The sequence below is a fragment of the Haliaeetus albicilla genome, chromosome 20 (assembly GCF_947461875.1).
Source record: "Haliaeetus albicilla chromosome 20, bHalAlb1.1, whole genome shotgun sequence".
Classification (NCBI taxonomy): Eukaryota; Metazoa; Chordata; class Aves; order Accipitriformes; family Accipitridae; genus Haliaeetus; species Haliaeetus albicilla.
Window position 1 is genome coordinate 17,003,013 of NC_091502.1, and position 22,661 is coordinate 17,025,673.

Below are 22,661 nucleotides of genomic sequence, written 5' to 3' on the forward strand. Positions count from 1 at the left end.
AAGCTACCCTAGCTACACTGCCAGCTCAAGAGTTCAGTGTAAAAACAGGCTTGGTTAATACAGAAGTGGTTTGACAATGTTTTTCTCTGGAAAAATTATCTCACTGGACACAATCATGCAGGATAGGACAGAAGGAACATTTAACCAATACTGTCTGAATTCACTAGACCTTGTGAGCTACACAAACCTGAGCTGATCCATGCTGGAAAGCTCAATAACACAGAGGAAGGACTTATTTGGCCTCCTCATCACTGCAGCACTAGCAGAGGGGACAACAAAGCAGACTGGTAAGTTTTTAGTTGAAGATGCAATGCAAAATGTCAGTGTTAACACACAGTTGAGAAGAGTGGTATTTGGAAAAAAAAAAAAAGGAGATCCAAACACTTGAGACAGTCATTCACAAGGAAGGGTTCTCTGACAAGCTGATGCTATTTTATGTGATACTGTTGCCGAAAAACTCGGAATAAAGAACTTATCAACACCAATTTAGTGTAGATAAGCAGACACTTCTTTATTGACGGCCAGGTGCGCGGGTGAGTCCTCTCACGAACGATGCACACCTGAACACCAAAACAATACACCTTATATTAAAACTTATTCATGCATATTCATTAGATTTCCAAGAAAGGTTATACATATTCATTAGATTTCTGGGAAATCATTAGCATATGTAAATGTCCTTTACGCAGGCACAGTGAAGGTCTCTGGTGGTCTTCAGGAGTCCTCTGGTGGTCTTTCATAGTCTTCCTCACTCGTCTGCTTCTTGACCTCTCAGGTGTTTCCAAGCAGCAGACCGGTGTCCATAACAGTTTCCTCAGTTTCTAAAACAAACACTACAAGACTACCAATCTTTGTCAAAGCTTCTGTGGTTAAATGATTTTAAACAATACTTGAATTTTTATGGTTACACATTATACATTTTCTAAGTTCCTAAGTTCCTATGGCTACATTTCAAACTTAACACTCCCATACCTATGCTTCATAATTTCTACTTTTTAATCAAACCAAACTCCTTTGTAATTAGATTTTAATTTCTTTTATCAAAATATTTGCAACAATACCCTTCTGTCTTCTACCTTTCATCTAATGTCAGTGGATAGATGATAGGAGCCGGCAGGCCAAGGTTCTCTTTCCAATTGCAAGGGATGGGAGCAGCTCTGTGGGATGGCTGCTGCTGGAAATGGCAGCCCCGCTCCCACCCTTCTCTTCCCTGCGATCGGCTGCATGGCTTTCTCCCACCTCGTTCACTGGCTGATTTGTTTAGGCAAGGCACTTGTCCCAGTGGGATGCCTTTCCACAGCTGCAAAATGGGAATAATACACCCATTTTTGAAAAATGCAATGCAAACTGTGAGCATGAACCTCAGAACAGGAGTGGAAATTATTGTTATTGCAGCTTTACTTGCCTCTACTTGCTTTGTGACAGTGTCCCAGGCCATGATCACTTCATAAATTCCTAGTTCTGAGTTACTAAGAATTAAACAGTTACGTTCTTGTTTGCATTGGATAGACATATACTAAGGCTTTCATGCCTGGTATCCTTGCTGCTGCTTACAAAGATGTTTCTCATTTATGTACAGAAATAATGAGACAGAAGAATGTTAAAAGCATTGCCTGAAAGCTGCAGATCACTTCTGGCAATAATTATTTATCTGTCCACCATTTTGTTTGTGTATATTTTATTCTCTCTCAGTGTATATATAACAACAAATTACCTGGCAGAATCAAAGCTGCTTATTTTAAACTTACAGTGCTCACTTTGGACCTGTCCACAAACAAGCAGCACAGTGGAGGGCACATGCAGATTTTACACTTAGTAATCTTTTGGTGTTAATTTATTTACATGCATCTGGTTACTTTCCTAATAGAATAGACCAGTCTTCCTTCGCTAATGGAAGTAGTAAAGGGAAAATTGCTTGAGGTGCTATAATGAAAGCCAATATATTATGATGTGTCTTCAGTAGAGTGGGTTAAGCATGAGCACCTTGCGTGTTAACTGTTTCTTTCACCTGTACAGTACAAATTTAGCACTAACAATGACAATGTATTAGCATTTTACACAGTGAAGAGTCAACATTAACTAAATATCCTTGCCATATCCCCTGAGAGAGGAGAATGTCATTACCCTCTTTTACAGATGAGGAAACAACATCAGATTAGCATTGTAACTCCATTGACTTCTGTGGAGTTATTCCAGCTTTACACCAGTAGAAATAACACTAACATTAGTCCTCAAAAGAATAAGTCATTTGCTCATGGTTATCTAGTCACAAAGCTGCACACTCAGGATTAGAAACTGAAGACATCCAGGTTTCTTTTGCTGTTACAGTAAGACTTTCTACTGAAATAGCATGTATAAACCTTTAGCTAGGATAATTAAAAAAAAACAAACCACACCACCACAGAATCTCACATTGTTCTCCCACTTGTGTCTGGAAATAATTGCCATGTCTAGAAAGGTCTGCATGCTATGGAAATAAATGAACAAGAATAAATTATTTTTGATGAACTTCTACTTGCCCAGAAATGTGAATGTTTTTCTAGGTAAATTTAATAGCAGAAAAGAATAATGGGCTTCCAAAGATTGCCAATGAGCAAAGAATGTAAGTTAAAAGCCTTTTTATATGCAAATACTTCATTATGTTTAGGAGTTTTCTTCTTTTTTTTTTTCTCCTCATTTTTTTGAAAGCAAAAGCACAATGGGACATCAGTTATTTCAATTTACATATGAATACCCAGAATTCACTTTCCACTTACATTTATTCCAGAGTCCTGGTGGCACCTGTCAGCATTTGAGGTCTGGAATAAAGTGGGAGTCTCCTGACTTCTCTAGACAGAGTGCTCTGCAGAAATTAGGGGTCTACACTATTTCTGAAAAAATAGGAAATCTTTTTTCAAGATATGTGTTCATTCCCAAGTAAGTGGTGGCAACAGCATTATTTCTGAAGCAGTATGACTTGCAGACACTTACAAATACAACTATCATGTCTCCTAGTTAAATTATTTCTAATGTATCCATTATAAAAATGCTTAGCTGTCAGTTATAATATGCTCACTGCAAGTCTGGGAACTAGAGCTAAAATTCAGCCTTACACAGAAGATCAGTACCAAGATTCATGTGTAAGCTGTGCTCAAAACAAGGTTGAAGTCCCACTCATTAATCTCCTTGCTCTGAGTGGCCCTTATGCACTGGCCATGTCCCTTTACAATGGCTGAGCGGTACCCTAAGAATTCAAATTCCTTCTTGAAATCAGGTGAGAAGGTAACTGTAGCTACATCTTGAGTATTCCAGATGAAATAAAATCAGATCTGCAGACTGAAAAACTGCTTTCTGGGTCAGTGTCCTGGTTTTAGCTGGGATAGAGTTACTTTTCTCCTTAGTAGCTGGTACAGCATGTTTTGGATTTATTGTGAGAATAATGTTGATAACACACTGATGTTTTAGTTGTTGCTAAGTAGCGCTTATCCAAAGTTAAGGATTTTTCAGTTTCCCATGCTGTGCCAGCAAGCACCTGTACAAGAAGCTGCGAGGAAGCATGGCCGGGACAGCTGAGCCGAACTAGCCAAAGGGATAGTCCATACCATAGGACATCGTGCTCAGTATATAAACTGGGAGGAGTTGGCTGGGAGGGGCAGATTGCTGCTTGAGCATCCGTCAGCAGGTGGTGAGCAATTGCATTGTGCACCACATCACTTGCCTTTTCTTGTTTGGGTTTTTTTTTGTTTTGTTTTGTGGTTGGTGGTTTGGGGTTTTTTTTGTTATATTCCTTTTTATTACTATTACTAATTATTATTATTATTACATTTTATTTTACTTGAGTTATTAAATCATTCTTACCTCAACTCATGAGTTTTACTTTTTTTTTCTATTCTCCTCCCCATCCCACTGGGAGGAGGGGGAAGTGAGCAAGCAGCTGCATGGTGCCTAGTTGCCAGCTGGTGTTATACCAAGACAGCCAGAAACAAACAGGGAGGCCAAATTTCATGGACTAGTTCAGTGATATCACTGACACTACACAGATGCAAATTCATATGGAATCTGGTCTGCTGAAATTAAAACTAATATTCCAATTGGGGTTTGATATTCTTCTGAAAATTTAAAATATTTAAAATCTGAAAATCTAAATAGGAAACAAAATATTTATTTCTTCCAAAATTGTTTTTCACATGAAACTCCTTCCAAAGAGAAGTGTATAAGAAAGCCAATTATGTAAAAGTCTTTGCAAGACCAACTTTGAGCCAGAAAATTAAATCCATTCAGATTTTAGCAGAACTCTAGAGATTGTAGCCCTTTTCCAAAAATTTGCAGAGATAAGAATCAGAGGTTGAGAAAACCCTACTAATCTCAAAAATCAAAGGCAGCATTTTAAAAAGTATGGGTTGATTATTTATAGTCGTGTATAAGTAACCATCACTGTTAAGTTGCCAAAATATTCACTAGTAATTAATATTCAAAACCTCAATTTGCAAAGGGAATTTGGAAAATACCACTGTTTCATTATTTCCATTATCCACAAGTGCTGCTTTTCTTTTGCTGTCAAAGATGCCTCTTTCCTAATACAGTTTATCATCAGGTGGGATTTTTATCTGTCTCACATGACAGCATTTGAATGCATGAGGGATGCTGGCAAGTCTAACAGATTTTGTGTGGAAAACTTTTCCTTCACAAACAGTAATAATAACCTTCCTGCACAATGAATTAGAAGGCCTATAGATTTCCTGGTTCTTGAACTGTATTGCCAAATAGCCATGAAGGTGAATTCTATTTCATTGGCTGATGTTTGCTTATTTAAGGTAAGGCATATTCACCTTTATTTTTAATTAATTGCACTAGTAAAACAGAATGGGGGTTAGATGCTAAAAGTAGAGTGTCCTGGTTTCAGCTGGGATGTAGTTAACTGTCTTCCTAGTAGCTGGTACGGTGCTATGTTTTGAGTTCAGTATGTGAAGAATGTTGATAACACTGATGTTTTCAGTTGTTGCTCAGTAGTGTTTAGACTATAGTCAAGGATTTTTCAGCTTCTCATGCCCAGCCAGGGCACCTGAACCAAACTGGCCAACAGTGTATTCCATACCATGTGACGTCCCATCTAGTTTAGGAACTGGGAAGTGGGGGGCAGGGATTCGCCGCTCGGGGACTGGCTGGGTGTCGGTCGGCGGGTGGTGAGCAATTGCCCTGCGCATCATTTGTACATTCCAATCCTTTTATTACTACTGTTGTCATTTTATTAGTGTTATCATTATCATTATTAGTCTCTTCTTTTCTGTTCTATTAAATCGTTCTTATCTCAACTCAGGAGTTTTACTTCTTTTCCTGATTTTCTCCCCCATCCCACTGGATGGGGGGGGAGTGAGTGAGTGGCTGCGTGGTGCTTAGTTGCTGGCTGGGGTTAAACCACGACATAGAGATACATTCTCTCTAAGGAAAATCTACGATTTACATGTGGATCGGTAGTCTTATGTGGGGGGGATGTGTCCCCATCCCACTCTGTCCCTTCTCTGCCTTCTCCCCCACACCGGTCATGGAGCCACAGGGTGAGACTATTCTTTTTCAGGGTTGGTGTATCACCAGATCCACAGCGTGAATAACTTACCCTGGGGTTACATTCACCCACATTTAAAGCACTCGACCTCCTGTTAAGCTTGCTTCCTAGTGAAGCCTTGTCATAATATAAAACAGCAAGTCATCCTGGGGCATGACAGGATCAGTCCCATGCTTAACCAAGAGTATAGGCTTTCAGTTCCTTCAAAATTGCACTCTCTTAGTTGTCCTTGCAGCTTTCAAAAGCACAGACCAGGAACAGAGGAAAATGCATGATGCCAAGTTGAGCTTACTCACAGGATTTACCTTACAAGTTCTTTACAAAACAAAATGTAAAGTACTATAAAACAGTAGTTTGCACAAGTACTGCAGTAGTGGTAGTGGCCAAATGAATATGCACAGCTTCATCACTGCAAACATGGTCCCAATCTCCTATATCTCACCATTTATGCAAAATTTATTTTGATGCGAAAGATGGCTAGAAGCTTGAAACACTTCTAGGATAAAGTAATGCTCCCAGTTCAGAAACAAGAATTTTCACAGGTTCCTTCTCTTCAGAGAGTCTTGTGGCAGCTGTGCTCTTCCACAGACCTTTTTTTTTTGGACTTGGACAGACCAATCGAGGACTGCTCCAACTCCTTCTGTAGTCAATGGGAACAACTCCAGTTGACTTCAGTCAGATTGGTTCAGGCCCTTAATCTCCCTGAATGTACTACTTCCATTCGAACAAGCAGCAGACATTGATATTACCAGAGAAAAGGAGGGTGACATGAATCTATTTCCAAACAAAAGAGATTTACAGGCCAGTTGGAATTACAGCACATTTATTTTCTTTAAAGTTAATGAGTGGCATGATCCAATAATAATTGTATCTTATGCTTTTCATAAAGCTCTTAAGGCATTTCATAATCAATTAACAGCTCAAGCGCGTCATCATTACAGAACATTTTGCAATAATCCATTAGGAATTAATGTAGAGTGAGCTTTCCATCATCACTCAACAAACCGCTACACAGCTAGGATCCACGCCAAGCAGACAGGCTTTGAATTTTCTAGTAAAGATTATACATTCCCTGCAAGCATATCGCCAGGACTTTCTATTCGCCTCCTCCCCACCACCTGCAAATTTTTTTATGTTTAGCCATTTCTCTATACTCTGGTGAGATTAATAAAATCCAGTGTTTCTGTGCTGCATTACCTTTAATTCAGATATTTAGGACAAGATGTATCACAGAAAATGCAATATGGATTAGTTATATTCCTGGATTGAAAAATCAGTCCGTAGAGTGACTTCTTGTATTTCTGAAGTCTTTCTTAACAGCTCTGTGAGTAAGACTCCCAAAAAACCTTTTGCTGCCTCTTCTTAAATCTTGCTACTCCTCCTATTTTTTACCAGTTAATAATTCTGGACATATCCCTACCTCCTCAGATCAAAGACAGAAAAGAGGGAGAGAGCACCTATGTAGGTTTTTCCAAGCTGTTGTCAGACCTAGCAATTAAGTGCCTGGCTCTCACAGGTATTTTAGGGCAGCAGCAATGCAATCAGGCTCCTTCTGTTCCAGAGATAATGTCTGGATCTAAAATTCAAGCTTGCACTTAAACAGCTCCCTCGCCTGGCAATAGCAGGCTATTCCCTCTCCACCTAAGGTATTTGGAGCTTTCCACACTCATCTGCCCAGCAACAGTTTGTCCCTTCCTATCTGCAGCAACAGTCTAACGTAAGCATCTTGCCCTAAGATCAGCAGCAGGAACTTACAGTATGATTTACAAGGAAAAAAAGCTTCTTCTTCAAAGATTAAAACTCCTTTAGATGTCTGACATTGGGCCCCCACACTGACAGCATCACACAGGATGTAACTTTTAAGGCATTTAAGCGAGACATGTTTTTGTTTTACAAAGACAGCACACAGTCTATTATTAATCTTTTGCATGAGAGACATGGCAGTTTCCCCACTGTTATGCCAGACAATATGGTTTGATTGCTTCTGCCTCCTGTCAAGTCTCCAACTGGAAATGTGTAATATGAAATGAAGTGCAGCAAAACAGATAAGGATGTGCTGAGGTCGTTAAAACAATACTGGGGTAATTAAGGATCAGTATCTATACTAGAAACAAAATAAGCCCACTGTTTGGATGGTTTGATTAACACTGCAGGATTGTAAGGCTACCGATGACACATACTCTTTACAAAGTGGAAGGAGAAAAATCATCTTAAACTAGAAAAGTTTGACACTAAATGGTGCACACTGGGAATATTTAATTTATTTAAAGGTTTTCAGTAAAGATTCTCCTCTAAGCAGAAGCAGGAATAGAAAATGGTTCTTGCAGCAGCTAAAGCAGCAAGTTACATAGTGAGAGGCCACTCTGATCTTTTTGCTAACATGTACTGTATTGCTATTATGTGCTTAGACCTGTGGCAAATGTAGCAATAACGAAGGAGACTGAATACCGGTAGCAGAAAAAAATAGCAGCAACTGACTACATAAACCATGAGGAATTCCTTCTGCGCATGCCACATTTTTTTCAAAAAGCCAAGAGCTCCTTCTTTCCCTGCACCAAAAAATGATGAAGTACTGCCTAGAAGAGCAGTGCTGAACCATGAATTGCTCTTATTAATGCTATATCATGCAACTTCAAAAAACAACCTGCTTTGCTCCAGAAGGCACCAGAATCCAAGCAATGGAGTGAAGCTTACTGCTAGGTATCTGATCCATAGCTCCTGTTCTTTTGAATCTCTTTTAGAGACTGCATTTGCCCTTGGTACCCTGTAACCTTACAAGGATCGGTCCCCTCCTGTGTCCAGCTGCACTTCTTTGACTATCAAAGAGAGTCATTAATTCCTGAGTCTCTAATTTTGTATTTACAAAGTAATGATCCCTCTTTGGAGAAGAAATACAGTCTGTGCACAACTGTTAAGTTACACCCATAGCTGTACAGTGTATGCAGTGTATATGGGAGAAGGGGAAAGGGTGGAAGCATAGATTCCTATTGGCTTCAAATCGGATATGACCCATAAAGGAAACAAAATCTCCTTCAAAAAGATCAAGGAAAAATGAATGAAACAATTCTGTCCAAAAGATATATTGCCTCTCTTTCTTTTCCCTCCTGCTAATCATGCCTTGTCTTGTACGCAGTCATCATCTCTCTTTTCAATGAGGAAGATATTCATGCAGTGTAGCCTCACTCAAACTGAGAATATTCTTACTTTATTTCCCAAAGTGAATGTATCAATTGAACCAACTCATCAACTGGAAATTGCTGTGTGTGAGCCAACCCCAGCTTTCTGTGTTGTCAACTGAATGATGCACACTGCTGACAAGCTCGACAAAACAGGCCATTTCACAGTTGTGAGCTGCAGAGTGATTGAGCTGATGTACATTTCCAGCAGCATGCTTTCCTAAAGAGCTACTGCTTCGCATTCCCCTTGTGACATAGCAAGCGCTAGGGACGCTCTACCCTCATTCCTTCTGTGTGAAAAAAAAAAAAAATATACTGCAGTGATTATTTCTAAATAATGATTAACACCAGAAGAAGGCATATTAATATCAGCAGTGGTCTTGTGACTAGTGTACTGCTAGGAGGCTGCTTAGATTAGGTTCAAGGCTAAGCTCTGCTGGGCCTGCTGGATGCTCCTGGTAAGTGTTTTACCTGACAGCTTGCTGATAAGGATCAGAGTTTGAATGCAGCCCAGGACACAAGTGCCCCAGTTGCTTCTTTTGCCTTAAAGGTTTGAGCTTGTTTTCCCATGAAAGTGCCATAACGTCCAAATTACAGAGCACTCTGGATGTCTCTCTTGGCCACCTTTGCTGAAACTGTTGCACTCTGCACAGAATAATTAATAATCACAGGGACCTGAGAGAGTATGGCTTGTAACTTAGTGATTAAGGTAGGCATATGGAGAGGGGAGGGGGTTTCTTGTCTGTTCTCCAGGAAGTATATGAGTTTTAATTTTCTAAGTATGTGATTGAAAATTTAAGCTGAATGCTAGGCAGGCAATGCACAATGACAGACTTAAATTTGGTCATAACACTACTCGGAGATGAATTGCTGTGGTAAACGAGCATCTTTACCACTTGCTTCTCCAGTGTGGATCACAATTGGATTCCAGTGCCTTCTGCAGTGACTTCAAACTGTGATCAATGCAACACACTAGGGTAATCCACATTTTTGTTGGATCAAATGCAACCACACAGGTGTAGTGCCATGGAGTAACTTCCTCTAACTACAACTAAAGGAGAAGAACCAGGCAGCTCCATGCTCCTTGGATGCAGAGAGGATTGTTCAATCATTTATATCAGCTCCTGTTACATTGCTGAGCAACAAAGTCAGGATACGGCAAGCTTCATTAGGTCTCTAAGATGACATGAAACCTATTTCCAGTTGTTGTTTTGGTTTTTTTTTAATGATCTTGACACATAACACTTGGCAAAAATGATTGATTCAATCTTCAGAAATTAGTAGAAGATTCCCATTGATTTCAGAGGGTCACAGAAATTACTCACTCCAAACAAGCAGTCTTCACCTTTAAGAAAGAATCAGTGATAAACTAGACCAGTCACACTTTTTAATCTAAATAATTTTCTTTGGAAAGTTATCATTTTTATAGAAGTGGGGGGTTTATGTGAAACTATCAATTTCAAAACAATTTCTATTAGGAAATAGTGAAAATCTTCCTCTTTCAGTATTCTCCAAATGAGAAATGTTTCACTTCAACACTGTTCGCCATTTAGCGACGAAGCTCGTATAAAAGAAATTTAAATTGAAACAAAATATTTGGAACATTAAGGTAAAACACAGGAACTCATCTAAAGTTAATTTCTTTTTATTTAACAATCTAACAGGGACAATTCTCGTCCCACTCTTCTCCCTACCCCTCAAAAAAAGGAGAAGAAGCTTTTGTCCCCCTTAGAGTAAGGAAAACTTCTGTCCCATTGGGAATGAGAAGAGCTTATTTCGAGATTTTCACAGACTGAAAAACATATCTCCCAGCCAACTCTACCGAACAGACTACTGTGTCTCAGAGCTATAAATACAGTTTGCAGATCTTGCATCTGGTTTTTGTTTACAGTGATGGTAAGATATCTGTATAGGTAAGTCGGGTTTTCCATGACAACAGTGTGTACTTCTACATTTCTAGCTAGTGGTGGTTCTTGAAAACACAAGAACAAGAGAATACAGAAAGAGAACATTACAGAAAAAACAGCAAGAATCTAAAAAGGGAGAATTAGGTAATGCATAGAGTAGCTGAGCTTGTTCAAGTAGGTAATTGTATTAGTATTGACTCAGTGTAACCATCTCTCTTTCATAAACGAATGCTTTGCATGACTGGTTTTCTGTGAGTATAAATGCATTGGATTTTTTTTTCTTGTTATTGAATTTTATAGAAAAAAAAATAACTACATAGATGGAGGTGAAGAGAACTAATCCCTAATATTTTATATGAGAGGAAGTATGAAACACACATAGCAGTGAATCCAAATGTAACTAGAGATTATTCAAACTGCTAGTGTGCATAATCATGCTTATCTCCACTGGAAAAAGATCCGAAACCAGAACTCCAAATCTGAAGCCATCAGGAACGTACTATTTCAAATACCCTCACCCCTGACTGTGAGCTTCCATGTGGGCCCAGTTTCAAAATAGAATTTCATGCCCACCTCACCTTTGTGAGATTGCTCCTGTAGTCCCTACTCATGCTGAGTAGCACTGACTCATGCAAGTTACTAGACTGAAGGAGAAGGGGGTAAGAGTATCTCCCCCCTTCACTTCTTGCAACACTGCAAAAAAAGTGCAATATGTATCTTTGCATTAGGAATACAAAACCTTTGGGGAAAAAAAAGAAAGGTTATGAACTTGGCCTCTGGGATCCACAGGACTGAATTCGTAAGAATGTCCACAGGCATGATATTAGATATTATATCCACGGATACAACGTGGAGAAAGACTTTGGAATTGTGCCCAGAAAGAACTGCTAATATAAGACAGTTCTCCTAAAATCTCGAAGTTTGATATTAATAAATGAAAAGGTTTTTAGGCTGGAATTAAACTTGCATAGTTTTATGAGGGACAGGTCTTTACTGCCTAGTTCAATTTGCATGACAATATAATCCTCAGACTCTGCCCAAGCTTCCAAGAAATGTGGTGGTTGGGAAGGTCTTTACTGTCAAGTTACACACTTCTTTTCAGTAGCAGGTAAACCAAACCATGTGCCAGGAACCAAACATTCTCTTTTTATCATGTTCTATATGAAAATGTCTTATAGTGACATCATTAGTGATATTACTGGAACCAGCCGATCTATAGCCAGAATCTACTCCACTCCCCCACCCAATTGTAAGCATAATCCCCTGACCCCCTCCCTTCTCACATAAACACATATGTCCACCTTATGGTCCAAGCCTGACTGATCTCTCTTCCCAGGCCCAAAGCTGGCTTGTGAACAAGACATCCCAGCCAGCCAGTCTGAAATCTTCACCCTCTCTAGCCACCAGTCCGCGCAATCCAGCACCTCACTTTTGATGGTTTTGGTGGGAGAAAAGATAAATAAAAGTACATCTGTCCAGTTCTGCCCAGGCAAGTGAGGGGGCAAGGAAGAGAACACTTCCTAATCACCTCAGGAGATCATCTGAAGTCCTGAGAGATGAGATTTAATTACAGACATTGGCCTAACACAGCACTGCAAGTACTATGAGCAAAGCAAGGACTACAGACACAACTCTTCTCACTATGCCATGACCCACAAAGAAAGCAAATGCCTCACAGGTTCATAGTTCCTGAGACCAAAAGGAACTGCAATGTCGCAGGCCCATAACCTCAGCACACAGGCTGTAATTTTTTTCCAGATGATTAATGCATATTTTGTAAAAAGATATTAACTCCTACTTTTAAAAGTTAGAAGGATTTACCGCGTCCTTGTTAAGGCACCCTACTGTTTATTTATTCTCACAGATTGCATTTTATTTCAAGGTTGAATCTATCCCACTCTGACTTAAAGCTTTTGGATTTTGCAATGTCATCAAATGTGAAGGCCCATCACAAAGAATTATAGTGACATCTATGTCAAAAAAGCACAGGACCCATCTCTCTGTTAAACATGCTAAGCACAAAGCTGGCTAATAACTGCTATGTGATTTTCTAATGTTATCTGGAGATACCTACACTCCCTTTAATTATATTATTTTACTTCCCCAGTCACTATAAGGTGATCATCAGGGAAGCAGGAGGAAGCAGAAGGCTCTGTTATGTGCCAGAAAGAATAAAGGACATGCTGTAAACAGTATCTACGTGCCAAATGCTACTGGATCTTTCAACAGATCATTGAGCAGTCAACAGCTCCGGTCTAGAATTAGGCTGATTGTTTAGAGAAAATTCCACAACCAAATCAGCCATTTGGATATCTGGCTGTTACGATTTAGGAAAAATATAAAAGAGCTCACAGCATTAGTATGTTTATATACATAAAGGAGGCAAATTATCTGATGAAAGTCATGGAACTGCACGTTCACTTTTAAAACTAAAAGCTTTTTACACTTAAGTTTCCCCAAAACATTTTGTCCTGTAACACTGAAGATAACACCAACAGCAACAGAAGTTGATGGCTGGTGTGAGAATCTTAAAGGAAGTGACAGTAGGTGTTTGCCAGTTAAGTATATTTTTATGTCAAGAAGAAAAAATAGAAAACGGCAAACTATACCTAAAAGTAACTACAATGTGTAAGCTAATTGAATTAGTTTGCACTTGATTCTTTAAAAGTCTCAGCTATTCCTGTAAATAGTCAACTTCCTTCAATTCCTAAAAGATCAATAGGAGTTGAAAGCACTTAGTAACTTGCAGGAAGTTGCTCAGCACTACACCATGGTGTTTATAGTGCAGATTTTGAAAGTCTTGCTGGTATGACAGGTTCTTCAGAGAGAAAGACATCTTGAAGCAAAAAAAAAAATAATCTTTTTTCAAGTGTACATCTTCAGGGATTCACCGTAAGTCACATAACTGTTAATGTATTTATGATGATTAAATGTGAAAATGTTATACGTAGACATCAACTTTCAGAATGGTTGTGATTTAGAGAGCTGCAAGTGTTGCTTTTGTAAATTTCATATAGTTCAGTGCCAAAAAAGGAGACAGCATGAAAAATTATAAGCAGATCTACTAAAGCATTTGTATCAGTAGTCTGTACTGAAGAAAGCTTTGTCAACATCCGTGACTTATCTTTCCACTTCTGTAAAACATGGTACAGATGTAACTGTCTAATCTGACTTTTAGTCACAATATTTAGCTACCTGAAAGATAAAGTATAATGTAACACTATACATTTCTCCTGTTTCATTCTTTCTCAGCTTTGGAACTGTGAGCCTTTGAAAGCAGATGACATACTCAATTATTATCAAGTAAATTTTTTATCTGTCATTTGATCACTTGTGACAGTGAATGAAATGTAAAAAGACTAAACGTGCACTACAGAATTAGCCTGCAAAATATAGTAGTTATTGTATTGTAACCAACACAGAAAATGTAAATCATCTGTCAGAAGTTTCTGAATAATAAATATTCTTACGCTTTTCAGATAAGATGAACCAAAGTTCTGGTGATGTCACATTTCTATAATACGTTTCAGAATATTACGCATCATGTCCTGCTGAAAAAGGAATTCTGAAGTCCAACAGTCCCGCTGTAGACTGGAGTGCTAGGGGAGAAGGATAGTGTCTTAGCGTGTTTTAGTCTTAGCTTCAAATGTTCATAGATCAGAATTTCTCCTTTTGTAAATCAATATAATTTCACTGACTTCAGTGGAGCTATACCAAGTTAATAGCAGCAGATGAATCCAGTCTTTTGTTTTCTATCACAATTCATATTTTCTTCTAAAGGTTATTTTAGGCTCTACACTGAGCAAACCGTTGTGATTGTGGAACTGTTATCCAGAGTTCAGGAAAAAAAGAATTCTGCAGGATGGTGACAGTGCAAACCACTTCTTTTACCTTGTCAATATGGACTGGATTTCTGTTTGAAGAACTTATCCCATAGTTTGTAAAGTCAGAAGAAAGCACTGTGATAATTTACTCCGACTTTCTGTATATAGAGAGGTCATCACAATTTCTGGGCTCAATTCTTGTGTGAACTGCAGCAATTTTTTAAGGAAAGCATCCTGTCTCAATTTAGACATTACCAGTACTGACACTTTTCAAGTCATACTGGATGTATTACTCTCCCTATTTATTTGCTTGCATGTTTTAAATCTCATTCTTAGTGTGAATATGTTGAGCTTTAACTTTTGTTAAAGCTCAACACTTTTTTTTTTAATCTCGGAGCCTGAAGAGTCTGTTCCTGAAATCTTGTTCCCCACATAGGTACTTCCAGTTCACAGATGATTCACTCCTTAAAGCATCTCTTTGATACACTTGTTCTACCACAGTTAGATTGAGCTCCAAAGATCTCCTCTCCAGAAGAGAAAGAGTACTATAGTCTTTGAGACAGTTCAGTGAGTGAAATCTATCATGAAGTCATCCCTGAGAATACAGATTAAGAGCCAGGTGGATTTCTCATTTTTCAGAGACTACCGAACTACTTTCAGACAGCAATAACTAATGGTCAATTGTGTTCTCAGGTAGCTGCTGAGCTAGAAAAGGCGGCATTCGTTACCCATCACCTCAGGTACCGTTGTTACCACAACAAAAAAATTCAGTATTGAAATTACTCAGAGTTTGTCTTTGACTTCACTGCCAACAGAGAAGTCTCCTAAGAAGGAATTCATTTCACCCTGCTTTAAATGTCTAAATCTGATCTACTTCCTTATGTACTTTTTGTAGTCAGTAAAAGATAAATAGGCACTTCCATGGCACATCCCTCCCATTCAAAACTTGACAGATGTATATCACCTAGCTCAAGTGTTTCAGGTAACTGTATGGGAGATTTCCATGTTAAATCTCTCTATTTAACATGAGAGAAAGATGACTGTGATGATGCAATTCAGGGGAGGTCCCACAGGAATATGGTACGAGCAGAGAGTAAGGAAAACAAGAGCCCAGAGTAAATCTGAAGAAAGTGTGGAACCACAAAGAAATCAAAGGCAAAGGAGTTCTTGAGAGGTAAAGACACCAGCAAAACCCAGAAGTGGAACGGCATAGAAGTGGGAAGTATTTGCTGTAAGAGTGCTGTGGCTCTGGCACCCTTCAGAGAAAAAGAAGTCCAGAAGTGCTGGAGTTTGTGAAAATCACAAATCCAAAGAGCCTTGGCAAGCAACATTTGTCTCTTATTATCAGGAAATATTTTGCCAGTTGGGAGAGATATCATCTGGAAGGTTTTGCCACTGTAAGTTCTCAGAGAAGGAAAAAATTCTCCTTGGTGTGTGTATATATATATATGCACCCATACAGTTACATTTTGTATTTGAACTTGTAACTACAACCACAGTTACTGCACTTCAATTACTGTTTATGTGTGATTTTTTCTCTTTCTCTCCCTCCGTACATGCATATATGTAAAAACATATGTATTTATTAAAAGACTAAGCTGCTACTATCACAGAAGTAGGATACAACAAAACGAAAAAATACTGAATTTGATAATAGCATTTCTCATCCTTTTACGGTACTACTAAAAAAATCTATAAATTCTGAGCAGGTTTAAGGGGAGATCACTGCACACTGATAGTTCAACCTGAAAAGACTTCTTTTCTAGATTAAAAATAAAATAATAAAGATTATAATATAATCCTGGCAGCAGATTTTTACATCTGCATCCAAAGGATGTGCAGGTTTATTAAAGAACAGTGCAATGTCTTAAAATGTGAACCGAACCTTTTACTGAGCTGTACTGCAGACTCCACTGCTGCAATCAATACTCCAAACAGCCCTATTTTTCTTGGACAAAAACCATACATATATCTGACATTTGAGGAAGCCAGGTGAATAAATCAATAGCTAAACAAAAATGCACTTAATCATATCTATTCTGGACAGATGCAGATTGGAAAATCCTATATGGTTCACGTATTGCCTTCTGCTTAAAGCTTAGAAATGAATGTGTGTTTCGCAAATGGTAATGTCCTGTTGCTAGAGCATTGCTGAAGCTAGAGTGATTACAGTAGCAATTAACTGTATGCCAGCCAGCATTAGACAGATCTATTGCTCAAACTTGAGTTCAGGTACAGTTTGTTGTTAGAGTACCCTAGTATACATATGTAACTTAATAACCAACAAAGTATGTACTTTATAAGTGTAACAGCTTTACTGGAATATGTAGCAAAGATTCACACATTCACTTTAACCTTAAATCTACTGGGCTGCGTTTTCTTACCTAGAGTCAGCCCAAGGAGGAAGTTAATATATACACATACTTTATCTTTTGTTAATGGTTTTAAGCGGTGACCATTACTGGATATTTCTCATGGCATTGCAGGTGATCGTTAAACATACATAATAGCCCTACTAAATGAGTATAGATAGCTCTAACGCCAAAAATTTCTATGTTCAAAGGTATGTTTGTGCACAGAATGGCTGCTATGCTTAAAGGTGCTCTTTTACTTGACATTACTTCATAAAGCCCTTTGAGATAACCACAGTGCAAGTGATGTTTTAGAAAAACACAATTTTATTTCTTCTCTGCTTTAGCCCTAAGCGGTTCAGCGTTATTTGAACATCAGCAACAGCACTTCTTTACAACTTCAAAGTCAGATTCTAACCTCAAATTGGCAGTGCACTGCGAGATTAAAAACCTGCCCGGTACTGGAAGAAATGGATGTTTTCAGCAGAAAGAAGAGCAATAGGAGGTAACAACACGACAGTCTAATATCACTCAATTAGAAGGTATATTAAGGTTACACTAAGGTGCCTGACATGAACACTCTTATAGGAAATACTTTAAGAAAGGCATGAGGAAAAGGACAACACCATTAAGCTTGGGAAGAGTTTTGTAGCTGTTATTAACCTGGAAGAAGGGCGAGATTCCTTCCAACTGACCTTTTCAGCGAAAACCTCCGTGTCAGGCGCTCTGCAACCACGAAGCCCAGGTAATGTCTTTTATTTTCAAAATGTGTAATCCTGAAAAGAAGGAAATGCAAATAGATGTCTGAGGTCTTTTATTTTCAACCAGTTACAGCTACTGTTTGTTTAGGAACGCGGTGAGAGGTCTCTTCTCCTCAGTAAGAAAGAAGAGTATCTCTGTGGTGGAGCCAGCCTGAACCGTGGAAACTGGGAAGCAGCTACAGGCGTCTGGGGGTCCTGCTGGTACAGAGGCAACAGCAGGTCGGGCTGGGCGCGACAGAGTTCCTCGGCAAATTTAAGTCCTCCCGCTGTCCCCAGTCAGCCCCTGCTCCTGGAGGGTACGGAGGCCGCTCTCCATTTCTATTTTAGGCCCACTGTCACAGAGTTTGATCAACTCGACAAGCGCTTCCACCCTGCTGATACGCAGGAAAGCAACCGCTGTTGTGATTTCACCTGTTTCGGCATTCTCCTTTTCTCACCCGCCAATAAATGCCACGCCGCGTGACTGGGAGCAACGCTTTCCGTGGAGCACCCTGCGAGCTTTGCGCCAACGGTTTCCACACCTGCCTCTCCCACCCCCTCCGGCGCTCCCGTCCCACACAGCCAGCGGGGGGACACCTGCGAGGTCCGAGGCGGGAGCGGGGGGTCGGGTATAACTCACCCCGCTTCACCCGGGGCTTCCCTTCGGGCGGAGCACTCCTCAACCCCGCTGCGCGTCGCCGGCTTCCCGCCCGCCGCGGCGGGCGCTGAGGGGCGGCGGCGACCACCGGCCGCGCCTCGTCCCTCAGCTTCCCGCCCCTCAGCTTCCCGCCCTTGCGGCTGAAGCTCCCCTCAGCGCCCCGCGCCGCCGCAGGAGCGGGGGCGGCCCGCGTCCCCTCAGCGCCGGCAGCGCAGCCGCGGCTTGGCGGGACCGGGGCGAGGCTCGGGGGCAGCGGGTCCCTCGGCGTGCGGCAGAGGGCGCCCCGCATTCCGCCAGAGCGGGGCCGGGAGGAGCCTCCGGCTCTCGGCTGGGCTCGGCGCGGCGCGGCCGGGGAGGGAGCTGCCACGTCCTCTGCGCCGAGCGGCGAGGGAAGCCAGCCCGCGCCTCGGTCCCACGTGTGGCGGAGCGGGGAAGTTGCCGGCGGCCAGCTCGGACTCTGCCCCTCTCCCGCCGCTGCCCGTCCCTTCCCCGTCCCTCGGGTGAGCGCAACTCCAAGTAAGGGCGCGCTGGCCCGCTCCCGCCCGCTGTCCCGGGGGAGGCCGGCGGGGCGGCGGGGGCGGCCGCGGGGTGCCGGAGGCGGTGGGAAGGGGGCGGCGGGCAGCGCTGAGGAGGCGCGGGTCGAGCCCGCGGTGTCCCCGGGGGGAGCGGCGGGGCAGCGGACTCGGCTCCCGGGCGGGCCAACTTCCTGCGGACTTCGGCTCCGAGCGCTCCTTCCCCGGGCAGCGGGAGCGGCCCGGGGTCCGGCGGCCGGGGCGACGCGGTCAGAACCGGAAAGTTTTAAAAGCGGCTGTGCGGGCTGGGTGCCGCGGCGGAGAGCCGGGAGGCGAGCGTGGGAGAGCCGCCGCCTCAGCGTGTGTGGCCGAGGGGCGGCCGCGGGCGGCTCGGGGCGCCCTGCCGGCGTCTGTCGGCGGGGCGGCCCGGCTGGCGGCTGGCTCCCAGCCCTGAAACGAAACCGCCTCCGGTAGAGACCCCGGCGCGGGGGAGGCCCGGGCGGCGGCGGTCCCGCCGCTGCGGGCGGGGAGCTCAGGTGTGCCGCCGGTTGAGCGGAGCGGGAGGCGCGCCGCCGGGCCACGCCGTTGGGCTTGGATCGCAGCCCCCGAGAAGCTCTGCTGGGAGATTGGTGAGGAAAATAACTCTTAAAAAGACTCGCAGAAGACTTTCAGGTTTTGTGTTCTCGCCTTTTTTTTTTTTTTTCTCCTTAATTTCGGTTCCCTGGTCGCGAGGACGATTGTGCTGAGAAACGACTGAGACCAGTGTTTAAGCAGCCTATTGACAAAAATCTCAGGAAAGCATTAAAAGGTGACCCGGGAAAAAATCCTGATAATCCGTTCTGAATGTAAAAATGTGGCTTTTGTCTCTTCTTTAAGCACCGTGCCTTCGTTTCTGTGTGTTTTGTCCCTGAGATGTGCTGACGTGAGTTAGGTTTGTAGCTTTTTGGTTCTCCTTATTGTTGGTTACTTAAAAAAAAAATGTTTTCTGTTATATTTCTAAACGGGTTATGGCTCAAACCTTCTTTTAAAGCAGTAGAGAAAATAAATGTTCTCATGTCACAGAGATTTCCGTTCTGGGGTCCCCATCCTGCCTACAATCTGTTTAAGCTTTTTTATCGGTCTGTGTGGTACCACGCTGGGCTGAGACCTCCTAGGGTTTCCACGTTTCTCTCAATTTTGAAAATGTGATTGGCAGTTATTTTTAGCTTTGTTAAAAATTTCCTCCTTTAAATGAACCAGGAGTCTTGCAGGAATTCCCTGATGCCTGTTAAAAAAAGTAAAATGAGTTTCTCATTAGTACATTTTTAATAACTTTTTGCTCTCCCTCTCTCTCTTAACTGGCTTTTAGTGGCCTATTTATAACACACAGACCTCCTAGGCTGAAGTTAAGAAGAAAGCTGATTTTAGACTGTTCTTAACCTTTGTAGGTAGAAATTTCACTGATCTTTTCAGATAAATGAACTGCTCCTTGTCACAGCAATCTTAGCTGCTGCTTTCCCTCATGCTTTGTGGGAAAAGTAAAAGGGACATCTACCAACAGGAATTCTGAGTGCAGCCATCAAATATCTCTTATCATGTGGAAAACTCTAGAAACTACCTGTATCTTTAGTCCTTTTTCCAGCATGGATTTGCACAGGTGTCTTTATTTTGCTCCTGGAGAGGGTTTTGGTACAGCTGTTGACCCCACAAGCAGGGTGATACAGAAGAGCATGGGTGGCACTGGCAGACATACAGAGATAAAGACAAGCCATTTACAGAGCCGGGCATCTTCAGATGCTGCCAGGGTGGACATTGGAAAGCCCTCCTTCTAGGGAGTCCTTAGGACACATAACACCCTTTTGCAGTGTGACTGGTGTTCACAGACTGATGCAACTGCTTTGTGTGAGACATATTTAGCAGTGGCCGCATGCACACCTCCTGTCTGTGGAACACCACCTGAGCTTTGAAGCTACCCTAGAGCATCAGACTTGCGTGGAAATTGCCCTGTGTGAGGTGACAACCTTAAGTCATGCTCCCTAGCTGACCAGCGGTTTGTTGCTGCTTTTTTGGAGGTGTGTACAGTAACGGTAAGAGTGGACTGTTTCCTCGCTGATTGCTGCTATATCCGTATGCTAGCAAAATAATCTCAGGGTTTTTTTAAAATCTAATTGTGTTTTTCCATGAATTAAATAGACAGTGAAATGCTTTTGCATATGTATAAGATGTACATGCTGATTAGGTGATATGAGCTGGCTTATGGGACAGTAGATAGACCATACACTAAATCTTTTGGCCATGGTACTTTGTGTGTAATGTCATGCAGTTTTCTTGTTTGTTTTTGTTACAAATTTTCCTCCTCCATCATCTTTCTCCCTTGCCTGTTACTTTGAAGCCCAACAAGGCTTGTCCCAATGGTGTGTGCGCTACCAAGAAGCAGTGGTGTAGAGGAGCTGAAAGAATTTATCCATGAAGAGTCACAGAAGACCTGCCCTGATTCAGCAGGTAGCACTGGTGTCATGGGGACTGCGCTAGAGAGGGAAACATTGATCTTTTACAGTGGTATCAGGGTTTGATAGAACTGAGCATTAAGTCTCTGCTGAATTGGGCTGGGTTTTGCTTTTACTATTACAGCTGTGCCCCGGCTACTCCCAAAGCCATCTGAGCCCTTAGAAAATGGATGTGGCATCTCTTGATTCAACTACTTTGGTCCAGGTGCTCCAGGATAAAATTATCTCTGTCTCCATATTAGTTTTTCCATCATGCCCTGCAAGAAGCATCTATGGGTGGATTGATGTCCATGTCCAGTAGCAACTTCTGTTGCATGCCAATCTGGATGTCTCTGTTTTTTGACTGATTATAGAAATCCTATCATGCTTGGAGAAACTTCCCGCAAAGAGATCTTTGGTGTTGTCTTCTCTGGAGAACCCCCTAAGGCCGATTGCTGTACAGGGCCACCAGAGCAATGGCAGGGCTGGTCTGTAAGACCACAAGTTCTGTAACCAGGTGGCATTTTTTTCTCAAGCTAAGAGATCCTGAGGGGGTCTCTGTGATTGTGCTGTTCTGTCTTGCTCCCTTTTTGTTTTGTTTTGGTTTTTTTAATTATTGCAGTATCAGCTTTCCAGTAAGTGCTCTGTAAAGCTGAGAAGTTACCTTCCTTTCTGCCCATTATGGGAAAGAGTTACGTTGACAGATGTGGGCTCTGTGAGGATTTGCTGAGCTCTTAATCCTGTTTGTGGCTAATAGGCCAGGCTAATGTGGAAGGGCATCTCTTTCAGTATATAAAGGTCTTAACTGCTTGCTACCTTAGGGAAATGTGCTGTTAAAATGCTGTGATTGTCTTAGCAGCAGTGGCAGGCCATGAGGGTGTCTATGTAAAACTCGGCAACAGTGCAGGCTGCCTCCCCCCACTTTTTTTTTTTTTTTTTTTTGAGAGAGAGAGAGATTTTTACTTGGTAAGACAAACCCTAAAATAATTGCCGTAGGCAATAGAGGAAGCAGGCTTTGTATGTTGAATGTGGCAAACAGCCAGAGATCAGCTATTTGTGAGCCCTTTAGGCACACCTGTATCTTGAGGGGGATGAGAATGTGTGATAATATTCTCTTTGTTGTCTTTTGCCCTACCACTAGTTTAGTTTCAGGGTTTGGTTTTTTTTTTTTTGTCTTCTCCATCCTGCTTCGTTTGATTTCTTGTATGCCCTTTTTAGTTGCAAAGTTAGTCACTTCTTTCTCTCCCCAAAATGGGAGCTCTGTGCTTTTAGATGTCAGTGTGCCTAGAAGTTTCTGACCACTTTTGTCATTAGAAATCTCAAAGAATTTCTCGGAGAGTAGGGCATGCCCCAATCGAATTATTCTGTATTAAAGTTCTGAAAGTATAAGCATAACTTTAAGTATATTAGCAACTTGGCAGAGACTTCTCTGTCTAGTCCACTAGTATGCTGGTGAAAACTTAATATAAATAAATAGTGTGCAGTG

General features: G+C 41.7%; 1 protein-coding gene across 1 annotated transcript in view; it reads right to left on the reverse strand.

The window, feature by feature from the left end:
- CEP295 (centrosomal protein 295) overlaps positions 1-18,579 on the reverse strand; it is a 74,875-nt gene extending 56,296 nt beyond the window's left edge. The window contains exons 1-2 of the mRNA XM_069808387.1: positions 18,181-18,579; positions 17,496-17,576 (exon numbers count right to left, since the gene is read on the reverse strand). The gene's annotated coding sequence lies outside the window, so the exon portion shown is untranslated. The remainder of the gene's footprint in view (positions 1-17,495; positions 17,577-18,180) is intronic.
- Between the last annotated feature and the right edge of the window lie 4,082 nt (positions 18,580-22,661).